At 37.2% G+C, this 27,377-nt stretch overlaps 1 protein-coding gene and 1 long non-coding RNA gene across 3 annotated transcripts in view; one reads left to right on the top strand and one right to left on the bottom strand.

Annotated features, from left to right (window-relative positions):
- chrm2a (cholinergic receptor, muscarinic 2a) overlaps positions 1-4,233 on the bottom strand; it is a 95,086-nt gene extending 90,853 nt beyond the window's left edge. The window contains exon 1 of the mRNA XM_039660782.2: positions 3,988-4,233. The gene's annotated coding sequence lies outside the window, so the exon portion shown is untranslated. The remainder of the gene's footprint in view (positions 1-3,987) is intronic.
- LOC120471066 (uncharacterized) lies at positions 555-27,040 on the top strand. Of its 2 annotated transcripts, XR_016149705.1 has the most exons (6): positions 555-916; positions 7,675-7,839; positions 9,100-9,178; positions 14,522-14,589; positions 20,618-20,651; positions 26,593-26,973. It is a non-coding gene; the product is annotated as an uncharacterized LOC120471066 (long non-coding RNA). The 2 variants fall into 2 exon arrangements; XR_005620745.2 differs by lacking the exon at positions 555-916 and having other exon boundaries at positions 6,441-7,839; positions 26,593-27,040.
- Positions 27,041-27,377: the final 337 nt, after the last annotated feature.

Here is a 27,377-nt window from a genome sequence, read left to right as displayed (position 1 = left end):
TGGCACTAAAAGACTGCTTTAAAACTTTCACATAGTCTGTTGCCTTTAAGAAGTAAAAGCAGACAATACACTGTAATACAACTGTAATACAAGCCTCACTGAACATGTAACGAGTAAAATATTACTGAAAATTGATTAGTAATGCCTTACACTACTGCGTTACAGCAAAAACTAATATGTTACTGTAATGTATTACTTTTGTAATGCGTTACTCCCAACACTGATAATGACACACAGGTGACGTGCAGCATCTACTAGGAACGGCTTGATCAACACAATTTCCCTTCATCTTTACATATTTAATATTAATATTTATTAATTAAATAAAACATACATATATATATATATTTTAATTAATACATAATAGTATTTAATTATATAATATATATATATATATAGTATTCATATTTTATTAAATTTAATTTAAATATATAATATATGTATATATTATTGTGTATATATTTTTAATTATATATATTACTTTTATTTATATATAATCTATCAAATATAATTACATGATATTTTATATTAAAATTTATATCATTTTTTAATACTAAAATAGATGATAGCACATAAAATGCTGAAATAAAGTTTTTAATCATATTTTTAAAAAAGTGTCATTATTTTCCTATCTTGCCATTTTTAGTATCATGCGATATTGCTATATTCCATTTGTCGTTCTGTTGCTAATATACAAATGTTTGCTGTCTATTTTATTGTTTATTCAGTTGCATGAAGGAGCGTCTCGCCGTATACTCTCTGAATGTGGTGTGAGTGATCATGTGATCAGGTAACCCTGTTAATCTGTGTCGGAACACTTGTGTCAGGTGACCTCAGGGGGCGGGGCATTCTCATTCTACAGAGCGTTTGATTGGGCGAAGAAAACTGCAGACAACATGAGTCATCGATATTCTAGGTCAGTTTGAAACTAGTTTGAACATTTAAATGCTGAAAGTAAATTAAGAAGACAACTTTTAGCAGGATAGCAGCATGCAGATGAGCTCAGAGATTCAGACATGGACTAAAGGTCACAAACCTCACATTTTGATTTAATGTGCCCTTTAAGAGTGTTAGTAAGATGCTACACGGAAATTATTTTGTTAAATAAAAAATTAAAAAATAAATGTGAGAGAATTGTTACCCGTATATGCCCTTTCTCCATGAATTATAATGACAGTGATTTGTTTTTCTTGTAAAGATATCTATATCTGATGGTAAAGTATTGCTGTTAGGCTTTATGACGAAGGTCACATGAACAAACGGCGACATCTGTGGACTTCTACGGTAATCAATTTTATCGTTGCCATTTTATTTGTTTTAAATATTTATAATGTTGGTGAGAAAAGAAGATCTGCATATGCGATGGACGTCGTTTTGCTCATCTTTGATGGTATCGAGAGTAAAATGTCTCAATATTTTTTTTACAGAATATGGAAGTTTGTTGTGCATAATTTATTTAAAAATATATATATAAATAGTATGTATGTTGAAAATTAACTGTTAAAATAATTACTGCTGCATTTGTACAGTATATGATCACACTATCATTCATTCAAGCGCTTTTAAACCATCATTCCCGTTATGTATCCTCTTAAGTAGAGACTTAAATGAGTTAAACAATAATAAATGAACAATCCTCTTCAGGTCTTAAAGTGACAGCGCCCTAATAAACCTGCTGTCTATCATTAATGTTAAACAACCAAAGACAGAAAATCACTCGCTGCTCTGGACTGAATAACTTTTGTAGCTTTAATAAGGATTAATCTATATTCAATTTATCATTTATGCATTGAAAACTGAAGTGTTTGATAACTTTATTTAATTTCTGTACCTTTTAGAGCAACCTGAAAATCTTAAAGCACTATTTACAGGGTTACATGGGTCAAAAACAATGAAAACAATCTACTTTATTTGTGCATTTTATAGCAAGGCGGGTAAAAATCAACCGGTCTGACTGAGCCAATAGAAAAAATAACGTTGAGAGCCCTGATATATTAAACGCACAGCTAAATGTGACATTTATTACAATGGGTTTATGTGAAGATTGTTTAAAAGTTCACTCAAATTAAACGTTTTTACACTTTCAAAAGCCTATTAAATGTTAAAGACATAATATGAGATGTAATCAGAATTGGTTTCGATGATATCGGCCTTCATTTGTAAAAAGATGCCATTAAATTTCAACTTAATTTTTGCAAAAGTATTACAAAATCGATTGACCACACTAATAAAAACCTTTAAACTGTATGTTAGATTGAAATGACATAGAAACCTACATAATATTTGACCAATTAATCGTTTTTATTGTCGTTTCTATATGATTTTTGGTGATTAGATGTGTAAGTATTACAATATTGATTGACCGCACCAATAAAAACCTTTTAACTGTATTGCAATGAAATGATATATAACATTTGAGCATTTAACAGTTTTTTATTGTAGCAGTAAAAAAAATCATTTTCTTGTGAACCTTTGCGCGTCCCGGGAAATGCAAAGCGCGCTCCCGTCTGCATGTAACGCGCACCCAAAAAGACCGAAAGACGGTCATCAGTTAAACAGCATCTCACGAAACCTGTTCACTGTCAGTAAAGCCTCGTGTAAAGTGCGAACGAGACGATTGAAATTTTCTATTTCGCGTCATGTTCCCTCATTTCACGAAACCAAACAAAAGCGCAAGCAATCCATCAGTGCCAATCCACTGATAATCGATGCGCTGCTCGTGAGCTGTACAATAATCATCGGATGAACACAATTGGAATCAATAGCCTGAGTAATGAGCAGTCAATCTCTACTTTTCCCTCTGTGAAGTATTTGCTAAAGGTTTCAAATAGCAGATTGAGCCCGTGTCACGTGCACGCGCTTTGATTATCGATGAGAACAGCGATCTGATCAATCCCGCGCGTGCGAGTTCTGATCCATAAAGAGAGCAACGGAGGAAATAAACCAGTTTCATCAGGGATTTTACATGGAAACTACCAGCACTTGTCATTGATTTAATAACAGTGACCTACCCAAACATTAGTGCCTGATAAAGGAGCGTGATTGGCTCATTTTCAATTTTTTTAATCACTTTAAACTCTAATCAAACTTAAACTAAACAGTCAAATAATACACTGAACTGTACTCGGATAATTAAAAAAAAACTATTAAACGCGCATTGGGTAAATCCTCCATCCAGCACCCATTGCGCACAGTGATTTGCACATTTCTGTTGAGCAGGAGACAAATATACGAGTTTGATCGAGTTGTTTTTGTTAGAGGTCTGTGATCGTGATGTGTCACTAATACAACCGTGAACAAGAGAGCAAATCCCGTCCATCAAATCAGATGGAGACACACTTTCGCGTCAGGAAACATAAAAACACTTTATTATATAGCCTAGTATCCGACCTGTGCTGACGCTTTTGCATTATTTAATGCAGATGCAGAACGTCCATCAGACTAAATAGATGTGGAAATGGTTACATAATTAGTCCATCCAGTGTGTCTGGAGTTCAGTGCGCAGACGCTTTTACGCGCAACTCAAACGCCAAATGCGTTTCTTTTAAACCTGATTTGTTCGGTCGGATAAGTTAATGCTCTAGCCAAAAATGTCCAGAACAATTCAAATTGGTTTGTGCGTAAATCCCGCTTTGGTTGACTTCAGTTGGCGCGTTTTCCAGCTCCGCTTTCCTCTGATTGCGCGGTGTAAATGAACCCTGCTCAATGAAGTCTTTAAGTTTCTTGCATGCTTGAGTGAGTTATGAAATTAAAAGCGCGTGAAACGTCAAGTTCAGCATCTCAATCCACAATGATCCTCGTTTCCAATCGATTTCAGCTTCAGCAAAACATTTTTACAAAAATCTTTTTTTTTCTGAGCGGGTTTTTGTCCGCCTTGTGTTTATTGCACGTGCGCGTTCGTCTGTTTGCTTATGCGTGCTTCGGCTCTGGTGTTATGAAGCAAATCTGTGGGAATGTTTAGTGGATAACACGCAGAGTTGTTCCTACCTGATCTCAGTCGCTGCTGTTGCTCTCCGGGTCCGCTCGCTCGCGCAGCTGGACGTCTGAGGACATGATGCTGGACCTCGGAGATCTGCTCGTGAGTGATCGCGAAGTGAGGAGTGGAAATGAGGAGTAGGAGAGCAGGAGGGGAGGGGAGGAGACCTTTACAGCATCATTCTCACATCATCAACACAATATCTTCTCGTGCTGTGTTTACGAGAAATGCGTTATGATGCATCAGGCTCGGGGTTTTATACTCAATCTCGTGGAGAAATAGATGCATGTGTTTGGGTGCATCGCGTCGTGTGATTGAGCTACCGATGGATCGATTGAGGATTAAACGGGATTTGAGCTGTTTTTGCGCGTCACAGTTAACCGCAAAACCCTTTAGCGAAAAAATATAGAAAGTGAACCGTGGTCAAATAAATAATCACAGTGTCACCATTATGATGCACGTGCAAAAACTTGTTTGCTACATGTCCAAAAATAAAGTATGATTATTTGATATACATCGTACGTGATATTGGTTACTCATTATGTTATTGACGTAGCCTTCTTCAGAAAATATCATATCCATTGCATATGAGAGTACCGTTACTATGTCCAAATTACATACATTATCATATACCAGTGTGATATTTCCGATATAATTAAAAGATAAGGATCAGTAAACAAACACCCAGAATATAAATCACATAGCAACATCCTAGCGATAACCTCCTAGTTTGTATTGTTTATATATCGTCACATCTTAAGGATGAGTTTTGAGTTTTAATTTTTGGGTGCACTGGCCCTTTAAGGGAATTTAATGAGTTTCCAAACGTTACTTTTTTAATGTTCTCTGAACGTTCTGAATCCAGTAGGATAACATTAAGAAAATGTTAGATGAACACAACGCAACATATAAATAACGTTTTTGTTTAGTGACATTATTAAAGAGCAGATAACTCAGAATTACTGTTCTGTTTATGTTACTGGAGGAATGTTTATTCATAACTTTGCGAGAACCTCGCCATAATATTCTGAGAACATTCCATATTAGCCGAGACATATGAGATATATTTACAGACTATCCATGATGATTATAATGATGACTTGCTTTATGTTACTTAAAGTTCACTTTAAAACAACTTTTGCTGATAATTTACTCGCCCCCATGTCATCCAAGATGTCCATGTCTTTCTTTCTTCAGTCGAAAAGAAATGAAGGTTTTTGATGAAAACATTCCAGGATTTTCTCCATATAATGGACTTCAATGGGGACCAAACGGTTCAAGGTCCAAAAGACACTTTCAGTGCAAACTCTTCAAAGGGCTTTAAACGATTCCAAACAAGTTCTTTTTTCGAGTCATTTGGTTCATTCAACGAACGAAATGAATGAAATGACTCTGGAAAAGATTCTTTCATTTTGATGATCGAGTTGATCGAACAGGAGAGTCACTAACGCGCATCACAGAACAGAGCAAGGCGAGCATTTGAGCTTATAAAACTTAAACTTTGTTATTTATTTATTAAATGAGCGATCGTTTCGCTTGATAAGACCCTTATTCATCATCTGGAATCGTTTAAAGCCCTTTGAACAGTTTGCACTGAAACTGTCTTCTGGACTTTGAACCGTTTGGTTCCCATTGAAGTCCATTATATGGAGAAAATCCTGGAATGTTTTCATCAAAATCCTTCATTTCTTTTCGACTGAAGAAAGAAAGACATGGACATCTTGGATGACATGGGGGCGAGTAAATCATCAGCAAAAGTTTTTCTAAAAGTGAACGACTCCTTTAAGTAACCGTGGTCACTTTGGCACTGGTGTGATTCACTGAAGCACTGGCGACTAACCTGTAACCTTTTGCCCGTCGATTAACTCCGAGAGATCAAAGCGGCTCTCGGATAATACTGATGATGTTTTGATTGTGTTCCTACATGAAGTACCACGGTATTATTACCATATGCAGCCGTTTAACATAATGGGGATGATTTTGGAAATAATGCAATTCTTTGAAGTACCTTGCAGTATTTAAATATGTTAATGGCGTGTTTCAAAGGACGATAGAATTACCGTAGTACAACCGAGAAAGTGTGTGTGTGTGTGTGTGTGTGAGAGAGAGAGAGAAAGTGTGTGTGTGAGAGAGAGAGAGTGTGTGTGTGTGAGAAAGAGAAAGAGAGAGTGTGTGTGTGTGAGAAAGAGAGAGAGAGTGTGTGTGGGTGTGTATGAGAAAGACAGAGTGTGTGTGTGTGTTTGAGGGTTTTCAAGCATCAATGTGTTCGATTGCAGTGTTTGAGGATGTGAAGATTACACTGACATCTACTGGGGAAACTCTTGCGGTGTGTGTTTTAGTAACCAGAGGCTCCATTCATGTGTGTGTGTGTGTGTGTAGTTTGAGCTTTGGTTGAATAATTTGTTGAATTTGGTTGATAATTCCAGTAGCACAGTCCCTCACAGTGTGTCAAACACACGTTCACACACACACACACACACACACACACACACACACACACACACACACACACACACACACACACACACACACAATGCAACCAGCCAAGCGATGCAACATCCCATAATGTCTCTCAGCATCCGTCTCTCTCTAACACTGCTGTGCTGCTTAATGAGAGAGGGCAGTACGAGCTGGAGAGTTTGATCAGGAGTTAGTTTGATCTCTGTGTTTAATTAGCATCTTCTGCATTAGTTCACATGCCAATTTAGAGCAAGATATCGGCGTCCACTCCGAATATATATATATACACACGTCTATAGCGGCACAATCCAATCAGGAGGGGGTTTAATTGACAGCTACTATTAGAAGAGCCTCCATTCCTCTTATTTAGCAAAGGAACCGCACACAATACACACATGCAATCAGCGCGCAGCGATAGCTTTGTGTGTGTCGCGAGGAGAGAGCCGTATGGAGCGAGGGAAGGGGAGACGGGAGTGATTGTGTGATTGTCTCAGTTTAAACGAACTGTCCATCAGCGCCTGTCACTCTCACTGGGGCTCGGGGACCAGGACACACACACACACACACACACACACACCACTGAGAGGGGACTAACCGTACTGATGCAGTTATAAGTCAAGCATCACTGTTACCAGACTTATCATTTGTATCTTTCTAGATCGTTCTAATAATGTTGGGATGTGAGAGTATGTTAGTCTCTTCTGCTCACCAAGGCTGCATTTATTTCATTAAAAATACAGAAAAATGCTGTAAAAACAGTGAAATATTATTACAATTTATATATCTGTTCTCTGTGTGAATATACTGTAAAGTGTAATTTATTCCTGAATTTATCACCATTACTCCAGTCTTCAGTGTCACATGACCCTTCACAAATCACTCTAATATGAGGATCTGATGATCAAGAAACATTTATGATTATATATATATATATATACTCAAATAGAAAAACAGGCATTTTAATTTGTTATAAAATTAAACAAAATTAATGTTTTTTTTTTTATCAAATAAAGTCAGCCTTGATGAGCAGAAGAGACTTCTTTTAAAAATATTTTTAAAAAATTACAGATCCAAAACTTGATTTGTGGTTTATATTATGAATATTCACAGCTCTCGTGTGTGTATGTGTGTTTCAGGGTCTTTAAGTGTCTTCCTAATGTCTCTCTTAGTGTGTGTGTGTGTGTGTGTGTGTGTGTGTTTCAGGGTCGTTAAGTGTCCTCCTAATGTCTCTCTCTCAGTGTGAACGGACCCCCGGGAGTCGGCGTGTAAACCTGTGGTCAATCCTCGCGGCCCATCAGTGTGTCTCCTGGGTCTCGGTGTGTGTGTGAAGTGTTCAAGTGCTGCTTTTAGTGTCAGGAAACACTGCGCTGGATTAAAGGCCTGTCACTGAAGGCATACAAAAGGTAAGATCCAAATGCAGTGTTTATTTAATCCATAATCATCGTCAGCCAGCAAAGGGTCAACATCCATAACACACAGTCCAAAAACAAGAAACACACAAGACTCGACAACTAACACAGAAACAGACAGGTGCAAACAATGTGAGTGGGAACGACTGTGTGCAATGATCAGTGTGAGTCAGACTCAGGCAAAGGGTTATGGGAAATGCAGTTCATGATAAGGGTGACGATCAGGGAAAGAGACCTCTAGTGAAAACCCAGACACTGTTACAAGGACAGCCATCGATCGACCGAGAGAGACAGCATCAATACACACACGTTCACCGAGAGTCAAACACACTGCTGTGAAATCCCCACTCGGACTGTATAACATTAACACACGTGTCTCCGCATGAATGTGTATTTCTCAGGATGAGTTGTTTCTTACAACATTTTTCACACTGAATTGTTATAAAAAGGGAAAGCGTGTCATTTTTACAACATGAAATATTGCTTTACACATGTCAAAATGATCAAAAAATGCATTATAAAAGTATTTTATTGTAATAATTATGCATATTATTTCAGATGTAACAAGCTATAAGGCATTATAACATACAGTATATTACATAAAAAATTAAGGTAACACTTTATTTTACAGTGTCATTGTTGCAACAGTAATGACAGTAAATTATGCACAGCTACATGCAACTAAACCAAACCCTAACCCATAAATGTCCTCACTTAATGTTATTCAGCACTTAAATGTAGAGTTAGTGTAATAAAGACTCCTGGATATGTAAAGTCTAACCAAAATGTTTCTGCCACTTTCTCCATGAGCTACCGAGACGCTATTCAGATTCATGTAGTCTTGAGTGTGTATTGCATCATTCTGTGCCGCTGAACGAAACTCCCACAATCCTTTAGGGCAAAAAGTTGCTCCCAAACACAAGAGGAGTCGCTGTTTCAACAAACCAATGTTAGTATTCAATATTCATAAAAAACGACTGTAGATCATGGTGAACGTCTCTCTCAGAGGAAACAGCAGCTCCTCTTCTTCCTCTCACTGTGTGTGTGTGTGTGTGTGTGTGTGTGTGTGTGTGTGTTCATGGCTTTATATCGTGAGAGAAGCGCATGTTGACAGTGAATAAACAGGGAGGCGTGACATTGCTCTACTTTCCTCTTGTCAAGTGATTCTGTTCTTCATAACCTCCAGCGATGTGTCCCTTTGTTAGGTGTTGAGTGATGTGTGTGTGATAACGTGTGTGTTTCCTCGTGACACAGGCCTCCAGCTGTCTCTGACCCACAATCCCACTGGATGAACATGGAAACAAGGATCGAGAAAGAGCGATGTTAAGTGTTTGTGAGTAACAAGTTCAGACACACTTCTAAATGTTGTTTAATTATATAGCAGAAGATCAAATCTGTGTATTGATTGTAAATAAACACATCCAAAATAAAAGTTTGTGTTTACATAATATATGTGGGTGTAATTATTTTGTATTGCTAAATACACACACACCTGCATGTATATGTTTAAGAAAAATGTGTTATTTATATATAAAATATTTCTATTTCTATATATATATACATTATATACATGCAAATATTTCTTATATATATACTGTATATATGCACGTGTGTGTGTTTTTATATATACAACATAATTACACACACATATATTATAACTCAAACTTTTATTTTGGATTCGATTATTTTGATTTTTTTGTGGGATGCATTTTTTCATCTTTGATGAGTAGAAAGTAAAAAAAATCATTTATTTTAAACATAAATCTTTTGTAGCATTATATACTGTCACTTTTGATCTATTTAATGTGTCATTGCTGAATAACAGTATTAATTTCATTAAGGAAAATCCTACTTACCTCAATTTTTTTTAATTATCACGGTTTCCATAAAAATATGACATTGATAATAATCATAACTGTGTGTTGATCATCAGATCCTCCTATTAGAGTGATTTGTGAAGGGTCATGTGACACTGAAGACTGGAGTAATGATGATAAATTCAGCTTTGATCACAGTAATAAATCACACGTTACTGTATATTCACATACATTGGAATCATATTTCACTGTTTTCACAGTATTTTGCTCATAAATGCTGTGGTGAGCAGAAGAGACGACTTTTAAACCATTAAAAAATCATAATTATTCCAGTCTCTTGGCCGGTAGTGTGTGTAGGTGTTTATCATGAAGTAAGACAGCTAGAAGACTTAAGTCATACTGTGGTCTCGTAACATTAATCTCTCTTTCACACACACACACACACGGCGGCTTGTGTTCGCCCTTCTGCTGAGCTCTGCTCGTTTTTCATGGACTTAAAGTCTCGTATTTAAATGCATTTAGATATGACAGATGAAACACCCGCAGTACTGCACGCAAACATTGCTCTTTGTGTGTGTGTGCGTGTGAGTGAGTAAGTGTGTGTGTGTGTACATGTTTTTCTATCCCGGTGGGGACTTAAACCTGAATGCACACACACACACACACACACTCACGGGGACTCTAAAGTGAGGAAACAAGCTTTTAAATCATACAGAATGAGTTTATTTGAAGATGTACAAAAACACAGAGAGTTTTGTGTGATGGGTAGGTTTAGGAGTCGGGTTAGTGTGTGTGTGTGTGTGATGGGTAGGTTTAGGGTTAGTGTGTGTGTGATGGTAGGTTTAGTGTAAGAGGAGAGAAACAGTATAAAAACCTTAAAGTCTACAGAGAGTCCCCATTTAGCTAAGTAAACGTGTGTGTGTGTGTGTGCGTGTGTGTTTGTTTGAACGTCTTAAGCCGCTGCTTTAGAAGCATGAGCACTCGGAGGTGTTTATCAGGAGACCACACACACACACACACACACAGTATGTGTGTAAATGCTCATTGTTTCAGGCCTCTCATGTTCCATTAGTGTTGCCATTGTTTCTGCCAAAGTGAAGCTGCTCGTGTGCATCAGGGACACACACACACACACACACACACACAGCTCCCCAGATCCATCTGAACATGTTAATTGAGCAGAATGTTGATTTCAGAGCCGAATGAGGTTGTTTTTCAGGAGTGACCGGGATAATGAGGGACGACCGCTGGGTTTGTGGGACCCTGGAGCCTCACTGACACATTTATTATAGTTAACTAAGCCCAAAACCTTAAAAACAAGTTTGTTCCTTGAAATAAAGGAAATGTTAAGTGAAATAAATTTTCCCAGGTTCTCCTGCTTGAATGTTGATTATTCTCCTCATATTCTCCATTGTTGCGGCTCCTCTCTTCCCAGTCTGTCAGTAACGCTCTGTTTACTTCCTGTCTCTATGAAGCTCCTCCTTCTGGAAGCACACTGCGCTCTGATTGGTCGGCTGGAGCAGTTGTTACCTTACCTTGGTTTAACACACTACTAACTAACTCAACCAGGCCCCGCCCCTTTATTCTGTGATAATTATTATAATGAGGAATATTGTGACGTGTTCGTTCTTGAACGGAAACTGATTTTGGTCAAATACATTCAATTCGTTTACCTAAACGTGTTATTTCAAGGAAAGCCTCGAATAGTATTTTCTTGTAAAACACACTCCAGTAATAAACTTATAAAATATATTTTTCCCAGTGCACAAACACACAGTAATTATCAACTGTTTATAAAACGGATAGTTACGGTCCTTGATTCTGATTGGTTGATCCGCGTTCAAAGCCGTTGTAAATTACTCAGCAAACACACACACACCTGTGAGCGCATTACATTAGTGTTAGACACACACACACCTGTGAGCGCATTACATTAGTGTTAGACACACACACACACACACACCTGTGAGCGCATTACATTAGTGTTACACACACACACACAGACACACACACCTGTGAGTGAATTGAATGAATTTCTCATTCATAATTTCTCTTATTTTTGAGTTTCTTGCTGTTGTTTGTGAGATAATAATACTGTGATGTCTTCAGTTTCCCACAATGCACCGCGGCAGCCATAAATAATGTGTATTACCCACATACCCTGCTTTTATTCACGCTGTTGTGTTTGATTATTATGAGCTCATCTTTTACTTCATGTGTTTTGATACTTGTCCGGTTCTGTGTGCCTGTGTTTGTTGATTATTACGGGGTGTGTGTGTGTGTGTGTGTCCACCGTGCGCTGACGGCTCGCTCCCAGTGTAGTTTGTGTATGAAACTTACACTAAGTATGTGTGTGTGTGTGTGTGTGTGCGTGTGTATATGTAAAAGTGTGTGTGTGTGTGTGTGTCTATATGTAAAAGTGTGTGTGTGTGTGTGTGTGTGTGTGTGTGTATAAGACCCTGCCACGTAACAAATGGAGTGAGTTAATGTCCACTCAGTGCGTCCAGAAGCTCCTCAGAGAGGGCAACTCAGATGAGTAATTAGATGAAGTGATAGAAAGATGGAGCGAGAGTTATTCATCTCACACTTCTGGCAGTCTCTGTGTGTGTGTGTGTGTGTGTGTATTCTCGTTCCCCGGTAATGCCAACACTGCCCAGAAAGTTGCCAAGTGTATCATCACCTTAAGAGCAACACCAAACTCTGCGCACAGAAACAGAAGCTGATTTAAACTCTTATTTAAGCTGACAGACCAGAACTCGTTAGTGTGTGTTGTCTCAGGGAAAGTTCACTGGTTAATTAAAGCGCGTCGACAGTGGAGAGTAAAAACACTTCAGTGAGTCGGGTCGAATCTCCAGACGTGTGTGTCTTAATGTTCAGATTCAGCCTCACACAGCAGTGAAGCCGTGAATGACCTCCTTCTTAATTAACTGCGCATACGTCCAGATTTATGACTCCTCTTTAATTACTCGACACTGTCGTCTCGGGTTAAAGGTCACGCTCCACATCTCAGGGGAGCGACTTATGATAGTTTTGTCCAGACGCTGGTGAGCTGTTCAGCCGATCGGTGCATCTATTACAAGAAAGACAACCACAGTGGACCTGAATGTCAACAAGTAGAAATACGTCACAAGCAATTCATGTTGGTCGAATGCTAGAAGCATAACAGATTTCATCCAGTCGATGTTGGCAGTAGAATATCAATATCAATAGAAGTAGTTCATTTTACCTATATTTTTATTTTGGAATTGGTCACAAGTCAATTCAGTTCAAATTTATTTGTAAAGCACTTTTCACAATACATATCGTTTCAAAGCAGCTTTACAGAAAGTGCATTTCAGAAATGTACATAGAAAAATAGAATTAGTTAAAGGAGTAGTTCACTTTTGAAAACAACTTTTGCTGATAATTTACTCACCCCCATGTCATCCAAGATGTCCATGTCTTTCTTTCTTCAGTTGAAAAGAAATTAAGGTTTTTGATGAAAATATTCCAGGATTTTCTCCATATAATGGACTTCAATGGGGTCCAAACGGTCCAAGGTCCAAAAGACAGTTTCAGTGCAAACTGTTCAAAGGGCTTTAAACGATTCCAGACGATGAATAAGGGTCTTATCAAGCGAAACGATCGCTCATTTAATAAATAAATAACAAAGTTTAAGTTTTATAAGCTCAAATGCTCGCCTTGCTCTGTTCTGTGATGCGCGTTCGTGACTCTCCCGTTCGAACTTTTTCCGAGTCATTTGGTTCGTTCAACGAACGAAACAAAAGAGTTGACTCAGAAAAAGATTCGTTCATTTTGATGAACGAGTTCGAACAGGAGAGTCACGAACGTGCATCACAGAATAGAGCAAGCAGAGCATTTCAGCTTATAAAACTTAAACCGTTTGGTTCCCATTGAAGTCCATTATATGGAGAAAATCCTGGAATGTTTTCATCAAAAACCTTCATTTCTTTTCAACTGAAGAAAGAAAGACATGGACATCTTGGATGACACGGGGGTGAGTAAATTATCAGCAAAAGTTTTATTAAAAGTGAACTACTCCTTTAACTATGTATTAATTTAAGTCATAACAAGTCGACAAGTCATCCAATAACTGACTAATTAAAGAGGAACAGTATAAAAATAATACTAAATTAAAACTGGTGCTTTATCTGTTAGATATTTCACAGTAAAATGCATTTTTGTTTTTAATGTGTGTTGATATATAAAAAAATTATATAAAGTTACACTTAATAAATTTTTTTGATGATCATAAAGCTTTTTCTGAAGAAACGCAAAGGTTTGTCTTGATGTCACTGCATTATTGTTTTTGAAGGCAATTATGAGAAACGTCTGATCAGGTGACTTGACTATTTGTTCATGCAACGCAGCAGAAAACTGATTTTGTCCTTTTCCAAATCGCGTGTCACACACACACACACACACACACACACACACAGCATATTTCTGACAAGCATCTTTGTTCCGGTGTAGAGGAGAGCGCTCATCCGTCCTCCAAGTTTCAGGCATTGGGAAGCAAAATTATTCGTGTCTGTGTGAGACAGGCTAATCAGAGAGCAGAGCGGGTCTCAACGGGAGCCAATCACAGTGCAGACACTTGTGTGTGTGTGTGAGTTTGAGAAGTGAACTCGTCTGAGGTCATGCAGTAATGAAGCGCTGGTGATTCACGGATCTTAATTGCAGCACAGATCTGTAATTCAGAGCAGGGACATTAAGCATCAGGTTTGTGAGCTAAAGGGAAATTAGTGTGTGTGTGTGTGTGTGTGAGTGTGTGTGAGTGTGAGTGTGTGGGACACTGAAGCTAAAGCTGTTTCTACAATCTCTCACCCTTTAATCAAAGCTTAACCCTGTGTTAACAGACACACCTGGAAGATTACCAGCATTCCCGTCCATCAAACCCCATCTCTACTCCTGCTGCGCAAATCTGGTAAACTACAGTAATATAATGAAATATATGTTGTTATGGTACTTCAATACTGTTAAGCCAATGAAATAATAGTCTGAAATTAATTTTTTGAGGTGAAACAGTTCATTGAACCTTTAGACTATATATTAACAAAGTTTGCATAACCGTATACAGTATAATATATATATATATATTATATATATATATATGAAGAGTTCAGATGCAAAAGCCTCTAAATGCCATTTGAAATTTTCTTCTAAAATGACCATTTTTATCAAGCTTGTATTTTTAGGTTCAGTAATTTCACTTAAATGACAATTAATAGATAATAATCATTGCCATTTAAGTGAAATTACTGAACTTAAAAATACAAGCTTGATAAAAACGATCATTCTAGAACAAAACTTCAAATGGCACTTAGAGGCTTTTGCATCTGAACTCTTCATATATATATATATATATGCCAAAATCGTTTCTTGGCATTAGAATCCAACAGGAACACTTTACTTGTTTCATAATGAATCAATGAATCTCTTGAATGAACGATTCATTGGCTCACTCATTAAGGCTTCACTTATTTCATTACCAGATAAATCAATGAATCTCTTGAATGAACGATTCAATGACTCACTCATAAAGGCTTCACTTGTTTCATTACCAGATAAATCAATTAATCTCTTGAATGAACGATTTAATGAATGTATTAATTATTCGAAGACTCACTTGTGAAGATTCCTCTTGTTTCATTTCTAGATGAATCAGTGATTTTCAAACGAATTTTCCAATCAATGATTCAATGACTCACTCATAATGATTTCAATTGTTTCATAACTGTATGAATGAGACTTTTTAAACGAATCTCTTGAATGATTCAATGACACATTTTTAACAGTCTCTTGGTATAACGAAGTAATGGATACAATCTTTACTTGAAGCGTCAAGTTACTATCGCTCTATTTTGATCACTACTGTAGACATCAGTGTTTATATTCCAACTATAAACTTGTATGGCAGTATTTCTGTGATATGTATAATTATTATAACACAGAAATAATGATACTGTGGTTGAAAAGACTGTTTCACACTGAACATGACGACTCACTGGACCAGAACACAGATCTGAATCAGTGTGATCGTACTTAGAGCCGAATCACTGTGATTTAGGAATGATTCATGAGTTTGAATCGAGATTAAACAAACTACAAACACAAGAGATCTGACTGAAAAACACATGCGTCTTCGTTCAGTGTTCGCTCATCGAGAGCCGTGTGGTCAGGAATTGTGAATTGCTTGTTAATGCACACGCTTACATCCGTCTCTTCTGATCATCTGTGCCATCGTCCTCTCTCTCTCTCTCTCTCTCTCTCTCTCTCTCTCTCTCTCTCTCGGCTCCTGAGAGCTTTTTAAACAACATCACCTCAATTATGGCTCTCAGACGAGCCGCTCTAAAAGCCTGAGCCGCAGTCAATCGCAGTCAATGCTTTACACAGACACACACACACTTCTTACACACTGCATTGTGTACTTGAATCTGAGAGAGAGAGAGAGAGAGGGAGAGAGAGATGCCCCGTCTACTGCACTACACTGCCTTAAGAGGAAAACAGTGTTACATACAGTCAAACCGAAATGTATTCAGACATTTCTCACATCATCGGTTTATTCGCTATAGTTCATGACCTCAGTGTTTGATATTGGACTGGTTTTGTCCGTCCTTCTGTTGGACTCTCACACATGAATTATGTTGAGTATCTGTCAGCTGTTAAATTGAACTCCACAATTAGATAATAGCAGTTTAGCTCAACCAGTGACCAAGCAATGCTTCATGTTGTTCAGTGTGTGTGTAAAAGGAGCATTAGCGATTACAGAAAACATCATCAGCTCAAAGTGGAGGAAGAATATTTGGTGCCATATTTTTGACTGGTAGTCGCTGTATGAAGAATATCTGGCTGTAATATGTCAGTTTACTTTATTTTGCTCTCCTCACTCACAGAAGTGAACTATAGTGTCCTGATCACACTAGATTATGAAATATCATAAATCTGAATAATTTTTGGTTTGACTGTATGTGAATTATTTAAGACACACGGGAGACTCGTTTTCACTAAACTAAGAATGCATCAAGACACTGATCATAAAATCCTCTAAATTGATCAAAACTGTAGATCAAACCTGTCTCGCACACATTCCCCTTCAGTCCTTCTGTCTCTGATTGACAGTTCAGAATTTATTAGTAAGTTAAAGGAGTCGTTCACTTTAAAAAAAACTTTTGCTGATAATTTCCTCACCCCCATGTCATCCAAGATGTCCATGTCTTTCTTTCTTCAGTTGAAAAGAAATTAAGGTTTTTGATGAAAATATTCCAGGATTTTCTCCATATAATGGACTTCAATGGGGTCCAAACGGTCCAAGGTCCAAAAGACAGTTTCAGTGCAAACTGTTCAAAGGGCTTTAAACGATTCCAGATGATGAATAAGGGTCTTATCAAGCGAAACGATCGCTCATTTAATAAATAAATAACAAAGTTTAAGTTTTATAAGCTCAAATGCTCGCCTTGCTCTGTTCTGTGTGACTCTCCTGTTCGAACTCGTTCATCAAAACGAACAAATCTTTTTTCGAGTCATTTCGTTCATTTCGTTCGTTGAATGAAGCAAATGACATGAAAAAAGATTCTAGGTGTTTGTTTAATTTTTAGTTTTAAATGTATAATTTTAGTGCTTCAATTCAAACTTATTTGTGTTTAATGCCAATGCAGTGTTGCTCACAGAGTCCAGTGTGTCAGGAGCTCATAGTGGAGACGGGCACACAATATAATTATGAGTATATAATAATAATAATGTATAAAGAATGATATAATAAGGTTTCCCTCGTATCTCATGATGTTTGTGGTCGACCTCACAGAACAAAACCACACGAACCGAACCCAACTACAGCAGGAAGAACTCCAATCCCACATGCATCAACTCCTTCATTTATCTCTCGCTCGCTTTCTGTGTGTGTGTGTGTGTGTGTGTGTGTGTGTCTGTAATCCTCTCTGCAGATTCACCAGGTCACTGATCTCAGAGCAGTCTGGATTTAAAATGCTTTTGTTACTGTTCAAATTTGAGTCAAATCCCCTTACACACACACACATACACAATCAAAGACACACATACTTAAACAGTCACACACACATACACAATAAAAGACACTCGCGGGTGCGTACACACACACACACATACACACGCAGTCACACTTGCACACACATACACAGTCACACCCGCACACACACATACACAATCAAAGACACACTCACAAACACACACACACACACACACACAGTCACACACACACACACACACATACACAATCAAAGACACACTCGCGGGCGTGTACACACACACACACACACACACACACATACATATACACACTCAGTCACACTCGCACACACAACACAAATAAACTTTGAGAAATGTCAGTGCACACACACACACATACTCCCTCACGCACACACACATGTGTATGTGTGTGATGGGTATGTTAAGGGGCCGGGTTAGTGTGTGTGTGTGTGTGTGTGTGTATGATGGGCAGGTTTAGGGGTAGGGTTAGTGTGTGTGTGTGATGGATAGTGTAAGAGGAGAGAATACACAGTTTGTACAGTATAAAAACCTTTACGGCTACTGACGCTATGTATGTGTGTGTGTGTGTGTGGAGAGAGACTGTGGAGTCAGGAGCTGTTTAATGTCACTCTTCCCCTGCAGGGTGGATAAAGAGAACGAGAGCGACTCCTGCATAACTCTCTTCAATACTGGATTGTGATATTTCTGCAGAAGGACTTTAAACTGCATGATTTATTGTTATATCTCAGTTAATACTCTCGTAGCCCTCCACAGAATTTATCAATTCAATTATTGAAATCATTCATTTATTTATAAAATGGCATGGCCAAAAAAAAAACATTTAAATAATTAAAAAATAAATAAATAAATATATTAAACCATTGTAAGTACTTGAAAAGAGTATTTAAAGTAAGGTTTTTGGGGTTTTTTTGTTGTTGTTTTTTTTTTTTTGCAATTTGAGATTTTATGCATCAAAGCAATAAAATCTGATTGTGATTAATTACTGTATTTATTATGGAGGATCACATAAAATAGGAATTTATTAATTAATATCATTAATATAGTTACAGAATGACATGCCAAAACTAATTTAAATACTTAAGAAACACTTAAATATATTAAACCATTGTCAATATTTCCAGAAAAAGTTCCAGAATGTAGTTTAACTTCATAAGCACATTATGCTGCTGGAGTGTCTGTTATCATATTGTGTGTGTGAGCCATAATATAAAATACTGCAGCAGATATTCCTTCTCTTAAAGAGGCTAGAAGTGTCAGATGAACCCACCGAGATTATTCACAGTCGTTTATCAGCAGAGTTTCTCTTTATCTGTTCAACACAGAGTCGCCGACGCAGACCCAATATTGTTTATAATATAATATCGTGTGAGAGATGAGCCGAGGGCCTTTTAGAAAGTATATTTCAACGTGACCTCATTAGTATTCATCGTTATCGCTCTGTGAGTTTAGTTCTGGCACACGTTTACAGCGCACAACATCTCACTGCTTCATCTAATTTATAATAAATGAGATCAATTAAATATATTAATTATAATATATTTATTATATACAATATATATATTTTATTATAATTTATTCGCATATGTTTTGCAATTTATTTACTGTGTTCTCATATTTTCTGCAATTTATTTACTTTAATCTCATATTTTTTGCAATTTGTTTGCTGTATTCTCTTATTTTCTGCATTTTATTTACTTTAATCTCATATTTTTTGCTATTTATTTACTTTATTCTCATATTTTCTGCAATTTATTTACTTTAATCTCATATTTTTTGCAATTTGTTTACTTTATTCTCATATTTTCTGCAATTTATTTACTTTAATCTCATATTTTCTGCAATTTATCTACTTTATTCTCATATTTATTTGCATTTTATTTACTGTATTCTCATATTTTCTGCAATTTATTTACTTTATTCCCAAATTTTCTACACTTTATTTGCTGTTTTCTCATATTTTCTGTAATTTATTTGTTTTATTCTCATATTTTCTGTAATTTATTTGCCGTATTCTCATATTTTCTGCTCTTTATTTGCTGTATTCTCATATTTTCTGCTCTTTATTTACTTTATTCTCATATTTTCTGCTCTTTATTTACTTTATTCTTATATTTTCTGCTCTTTATTTACTTTATTCTCATATTTTCTGTAATTTATTTGCTGTATTCTCTTATTTTCTGTAATTTATTTTCTGTATTCTCATATTTTCTGCTCTTTATTTGCTGTATTCTCATATTTTCTGCTCTTTATTTACTTTATTCTTATATTTTCTGCTCTTTATTTGCATCATCAAAGTTTCATCTTCTTCCGTAAGAATTTAAACTGTAAGCGAGTGATTTCTCCAACTTATTAAAGCGTTAATGATAATTAAATGTCGCCATAAACTGCAAATTACTTTTATATTGAATTCCTCTTCTGGGACTTTCTGAGACGGATATTGTGAAGATGTATTAAAGCAAATTATTTTTTTCTATAAATGTTTTATTTCAGTTAATGTTGATTTCAAGTAATATTTTTTTTTTATGTTTTTAGACTCTTAAAACTGTGACAGACATTTATGATGTTACTAAAGATTCACTTTCTAATCTTCAAATAAATAAAATGCATCACAGTTTTCACAATTATGTTTGTTTTTTAAATATAAAAATTGTTTTCAACATTGATAATAATCGTAAATGAATCTTGATCATCAGATCCTCATTAGAGTGATTTGTGAAGGGTCATGTGACACTGAAGACTGGAGTAATGATGATAAATTCAGCTTTGATCACAGGAATAAATTACATTTGACTCTATATTCACAGATATTTTAAATTCTAATAATATTTCACTGTTTTTACTGATTTTTGATCAAATAAATGCAGCCTTTTTTCTGCATGAATCGAGTCCTCGCTAACCTCTGTTTGCTACACTTGTCTGTTCTCAATCAGGTCCAGTGTCTGGTGGCCACAGACGTGGATAAAGGTAACAACGCATGTCTTATAACTAACATTGTTTACACACACACGTCTCACACTTGGTCCAAACATGTGTTTCTCTGGTTTCCTACTGTAAGTGCAGTGGACGTGTCCTTATCAGTGTGTGTGTGTGTGTGTGTGTGTGTGACACTTGTCTTTCTTTCTGTATGTTTCCATTTAAAGCCCGTCCTCTGTATCACCTCACACTTTCTCAAACACACAGTCCTACAGACTCTTGGGTAAAAGAGTCCAGATAGCAGACCGGGGTCTTATCAGACACAGAGATGAGTGTTAATGGAGTGAAGGTCAGTGAAGTTATGAGACACACACACTGCCAAGCTGAAGCTCAAGAGTCCTTCAGCAGTGAACACACACACACACACACACCAGCTGAGACAGTGAGTTCACTGCGGTGAGGATAAACACTCCCTCCGTCATCCTTTTACAGTCTCTGGGACTCGCACACACTGCATGCAGACTACAGACTACATTACAAACACTAATATTGATTACGTTTTATTTACTGTATTCTCATATTTTCTGCAATTTATTTACTTTATTCTCATATTTTCTGCTCTTTATTTACTGTCTACCTTTATTCTCTGCATTTTATTCACTATATTCCCATATTTTATGCACCTTATTTGCTGTATTCTCTTATTTTCTGCCATATATTTACTATATTCTGATCATTTATGCACTATTTACTGTATTCTCATATTTCCTGCACTTTATTTACTGTCTTCTTTTATTCTCTACATTTTATTCACTATATTCTCATATTTCCTGCACTTTTATTTTCTGCATTTTCTTTACCATAATCTTATTTTCTGGCTGATATACTCCGGGATGTTCAGCCTCCTCATATTCTCTGTTTGCGTCTCAGTCGTGTCTCGTATCTCTCGTGTTTTTCTCCATGATTTATTCTCCATGTCCACTCGCAGGACTGCAGCTGCAGTTATATGTACACGTAGATGAATATAGCATAAAGTCACTTAATTTTTATACATTTTTCAAAAAAAAAAAAAAAAAAACAACCTTCAGTCATTGCTTCTCTAGTAAATGAACCTTAATTTGAGAATGGTTTGATATTTGTAGACAGAAATACAGAAAAAACATATATTTTTTTGCAGTGTATCTTGATACATATATTTTTTAACACCAAAAACCTAACATTTTTGTTTTGAGTAAGTTTTACTCATAGTGTAATTCTGTTTGTATCAGAGCGGGTGCGCCGCTAACTGTGTGTTCTGTAATTGATCACCTCTAATCAGGGATCCTCATTAATGACCAATTAGGCAAACCATGATTGTTTATATTGTGTGTCATTCAAACAGAGCCCCAGTTAAATACACACAAACACACACACACACTGGAAAAACAGATCTTGAACCACAAAAACAAATACTTGTGTCTTCTCGTGCACTGTAGCTCAGCTAGCTGCTTACTTAGGCGAAAGGGGCCGTTTTTGGGTGGTAGGCCTTATTTTGCTCGTATTTGTGCCTTTTTCAATGTCCTTGTTGCAGCCATAGTTGGGTAACGATGCTTTTGGGAAACGCACCCCTGTTTACTTCAAGCTCCTCCTTCTGAAAGCACACTGTGCTCTGATTGGTCGAGCGCTTTGAGGTCTTTCAGAGTTTTTGGAAATGTCCCGCCCCTTTCCATAACCGCCAGTTTAACACACTACTAACTAACTCAACCAGGCCCCGCCCCTTTATTCTGTGCATTAATTATTATAATGAGGAATATTTTGACGTGACTCGAGATTACAGTCGAGGCGTTTCAGGAGTTCAGAAACACTGACACGGATATAGAGAATAGATCTCGCTGGCGTTTAAGAGGTGTTCATCCGTTCTAACCAAGCGAGCCACACAAGCCCTCAAAAGTGAAGCCAAAACGTCTCGATCGCCCCCCAGTGGGCGGTCCTAGTATATGTCATAAACCCCGCCCCTCTCTGTGTTATTCAGGATGTGAGACCAACTAAACAATTAAATTACACTTCACATCCTTTTTCCAAAGATAGTTTCTGTCATTTACTGTAGTTTCTGTAGTTCACGTTGAGGTCATTTCAAGTGTTTGTTTTTAAAATAAGTTTGTCTTTAGTTATGCTATAAAAACGGTGCTCATGATTGACAGCTGTGATTGACAGGTTCTCTGTGTGAAATAGTCACGGACTTTTTCATGTTGACTATGTGCTTAGTAGTCGTATTTACCTTATTTTAACGAGGTTCTGCAATCAGCAGACATCATCGGAGAGGAACGGAGCACACAGAGGCCACTTAAGAAAAGTGCGGGGCGTGTGCTTGCGATTGGTTCTGAGAGAGTGAGGGCGGGGCCTTGATTCCGCGGCTTTACTTCCTGCTCACGACTGCGCATGTCTGGTCTCGAAAGACTGTCAGCGCCACATCGGGACACTGGCGGCTTCAGTTCCCTCCAATGGAAAAGAGCGAAGGGGCGTCATCCATCTTTTTTTACGGTCTATGGTCTAACACACACGTCTCGCGTGCGGCTCGAGTCTCACACTGACCCGTAATCTGCTCTCACACCCCACGTGCCGTTTCTGTGTTGAGGCAGCAGATTTATTCTGCTGGAGGACGTAATTAATGATCTTATTAGAGGAACTTGTTAGCGAAGGACAGCAGCTTTGAGACGACATACGCTCGTTAGTAAAGCGCTTTCATAATTGCTGCCGTTAGAACAACAACAAAAAAAAGCATAAGGGGTTACAGAGCCTTTATTAATCCTGATTCTGATTCACAAAACATTCTTAAAGTGCCCCTATTATGCTTTTTCGCATTACCTAGTGTGCAATATGGCTGAAAGTGAATATAAAAGGTCTGCAATGTTTCAAAGATCAAACTTTCTCACTTCCTGCTGAAACTACATAGGTTTTTAACTAATTTGCATAATCCCCGCCTCTGGTCCTGATTGGCTGAGCAATCTTAGCCCCGCCCTCAAACACTGTAGTGTATCTGAGACGGGAGAGTTGGGCTCGTGTCGAGAAGACGCTACGGTGAAACCCACGCCATCGTTACTGTTCGTATCACTGTGATCAAGAGCTGAGAGTCAGATATGATAATGAGCCTTTCTGACCAATCACAGCAGAGCAGCTCTCAGAGAGGCGGAGCTTAGAGAGACGAAGCGTTTCACACACTGAGAGGAAAGAGATGACGCTGCAGTGATTATTATGAGCAAATTAAAGTGTTTTTGGATCTTAGATGCATGTAAACTTGTTGCAGGAGATAGAGACACTTTAAGAATAAAACTATTTAATTTTTCTCTTATTTACGAATATATTTTATTCCTGAAAATACTTATTTAGATTGTTCCTAAGACAAAACGTAAAAATAATTCAGATTCTTAAAAAAAAAAAAGTCGTAAACTAATCGTAAGTTACCCATTAAAGTCAGGATAGGTAAGATGTTTAATGAATGTTTCAAGCAGGGTTATTTACGTAAACTAAAACTACTAAAAACATTGCTGTTAATCTTAATAAAGCTGAAATAAAATATTTCATTCAAGAGTTTAACTAGTTGATATCAGCAACATTTAAATTGCAAATATGTGATGTAATAGTAGATGTTTTACGAGTGATTGATTGTTTTTTTCTCATGTCAGACGTCTGAGGACTGTGTTTTTCTGAGCTTTTCCATTAGTGCCAGTGCTTTTATACTGACGCCTGCAGTTATAATGAAGAGTTTATCGCTCCTGGACGAATGCTGAATGAATTCTGCGCCTCCTGTCACTAGGAGAACAATAAGTCTTTAATGCGGCACATATTTCATGTTGCTGTGCTGGTGTGTGTTTATTTCAGAGGTGTGTGTGAGGGTCAGACACGCTCTCGGTGAGCTTGTCTCTCAGGTCCAGTGTTTATGGAGCTCATACACCATTAATCATTTTTAGCTAAATAATGGTGTCATGCCATAATCCATCATGCACACAGAGAGCGCTGAGCATTATAGGATATAATTACACTTAAGAGTGTGTGTTTGATGGTATGTGTGTGTGCCTCATATTTTAACAACACTCTCATGTCACGATTCGGTTTGATACACACACAACACTGGTCTAATTATACTTTTGAACCAGGGTTTTTATAGTTAATGGTTTTATAGGGTTTTATAGTTTTGACATTAACTGAAATGAAAATATCCTGCTGGACTCTGAAAGATTGCATATGTTTCTTATTTAACACGATTAAACCTAAAATTACCGCAACGGCAAAAATAGCTGTATGGGGCGTAACAGTATCGATAGATTATGTTTACACACACACACTGGCATTTCCACTCGATACAGATCAAGTGTCTCTCCATTCATTAATTTCTCATGAGGTCGTAGAAAACTGAAAACACTCCAACAAACAGTAGAGAGAGAGAGAGAGAGAGAGCAGTTGAATGTGTTTAAATGACTTGTTCTTGTTTGTATAATTGCTGTGCTGTTTAGTTAATTTGAGAGAAGTTTAAACACTCATTATACTGTAGCTGCTTCTTTAGCTTAATAGAGATGAACTCATGCAGAAATGTTCATGTTTTAATTATAATGTGTGTGTTTGCACAGTATTTACACATCTATCTCTGTAAAAAAAGATTGTGATTTTAACGGTAAAAGACTGTAAAAATGCTACAGTGAAAAACTGTTAATTGGTTAACCGTCCCTTACTATATACGGTAAATAACTGTGATCGATCTAATGGTAAAGTTCATGTAATTTTACTGTAAAATACCATTAAATTTACAGTTTTTAAAGTAAAAATGAACAACCATTGTATAATTTAAAGTGAAAAAAAACGTAAATTGAGATTCCCACAATTCCCTGCGTGACACTTCGCATTTGATGTGTTTTTGTTGGAATAACTTGTTTCTTCGTAGTTTGCGTAGTCTTTTTCTAATCAGTTATGTACATTAGGGTTTTATGTGATATTTAATGTTGTTAAATTAATGTTTATTGCCTTTAATGGTACACAATGGTACAATGGATCTATCTGTCTGTCTATCTGACTGTCTGTCTATCTGTCTGTGTGTCTGTCTATCTGTCTGTGTGTCTGTCTGTCTATCTGTCTGTGTGTCTGTCTGTCTATCTGTCTGTGTGTCTGTCTGTCTATCTGACTGTCTGTCTGTCTATCTGTCTGTGTGTCTGTCTGTCTATCTGTCTGTGTGTCTGTCTGTCTATCTGTCTGTGTGTCTGTCTGTCTATCTGTCTGTGTGTCTGTCTGTCTATCTGACTGTCTGTCTGTCTATCTGTCTGTCTGTCTATCTGTCTGTTTATCTGTCTGTTTACCTGTCTGTTAATCAGTCTGTACATTTATTGTATTGAATCTATGACTATTGAAAATAGCAACATAAACATTCTGCTAAACATCTTTTATGTTTCACAGAAGAAAAAATACTAGTTTGGATCGACGTGACGGTGTGTAAATAACACCTTCTGTTCTGCCTCCCAACATTACATTACAAATTCGAGTCTTCCAAAATCGGAAATTGCCGGCAACAAATGTCCTCCATGAGGAAAACAAGTTGATAAACAACTAAGAAATGTCTTAATGATGATGATGTGAAAATGCAAAAAGGTTTATAAGAGAGGATAGAAAAGTCAATGGAAATGAGCGTTTGTGTGTGTTTAATGCTAAAGCTAAATCCTGCACACAGCCCGTCTGATTGTTTGGCTGCTGAACACTATATATTATCTAAATATGCGTCATGAAGCTCAGAGCCCACAGGACCCGTTTGATAACCGCCATCAGACCTCTAGACATCTGCCTGAACATATTATCGCATTGCAAACTCTAATCTCGGCAGCTCCTGGAGGAAACGCTTGTATAGTTAATCAGAATCTTTAAGGGAACCTGCTGTTGTCTATTAAGCATACTAGAATAAACACACCACATCTAGTGAACGAGTGAGATGAGGGTCATCTGAGGTCATCCTGTTTGTGTTTGTGACCCACAGGCGGTAGAGCGATACAGACGAACTTTCCTTCACTTCAGCCTGGAAGATTGTTTCCCACATAAAACCTGACGGAGAAGAATTTACCCAAGGCACGTGTGTGTGTAGTTCACAGCATTTTCACTTTTTAAACTCTTTATAATTGCGACATCACACACTATGTGTGTGTGCGAGTTCAGTGAACTTACAAAAATGTCTCTTAGTTGCTACGAACAATGACAGTAATTAGTCCATTATGCAACATTAGGAATTATATAATCAGCGAATGAAAAATCTCCCAGCGGATGGTTCTGAGATCATTAAATGTAATTGATATAATGTATATTAGTGATGGTGATGATGATGATGAAGGAGGAAAACAGGAGGTCTGTATATTCCATTGAACACACTTCACATCCCATAATAATCCTTTCAGTATTACGTTATGCTGACGTTATTTATGATAGTTCTGTGAATGTTTTTTTTGTTTTGTTATCCAGACGTTAAAGGCCTCCCTAATTTTTTTGTATGTTTTTAGTATGAATATGTTAGGCTTTGAAGGTTATGAATAAGCTGGTGTGCTCCAAAACAATGTCAAAATTGGCATCAAGGAGATATAAGCAAGTCTCTCACTTCTGCTAAAATGGATCAGGGATTTTTATGACATCACCGCTTCTCATCACATCTTCTGTCCAATCAAATGCTCTTTAGAATCTAAAGCTCCGCCCCCTCTGCTATAAACACCACCTGGCCAAAGCGGCCGCTGAAAACTGCTGCGTCACGGAGCAATAGTGTGTGTTTGGTTGCTT

Source organism: Pimephales promelas, chromosome 24 (assembly GCF_988280905.1).
Source record: "Pimephales promelas chromosome 24, fPimPro1.hap1.1, whole genome shotgun sequence".
Classification (NCBI taxonomy): Eukaryota; Metazoa; Chordata; class Actinopteri; order Cypriniformes; family Leuciscidae; genus Pimephales; species Pimephales promelas.
The sequence above is the reverse complement of the archived record's forward strand: the minus strand, read 5'-3'. Positions and strand labels throughout refer to the sequence as shown.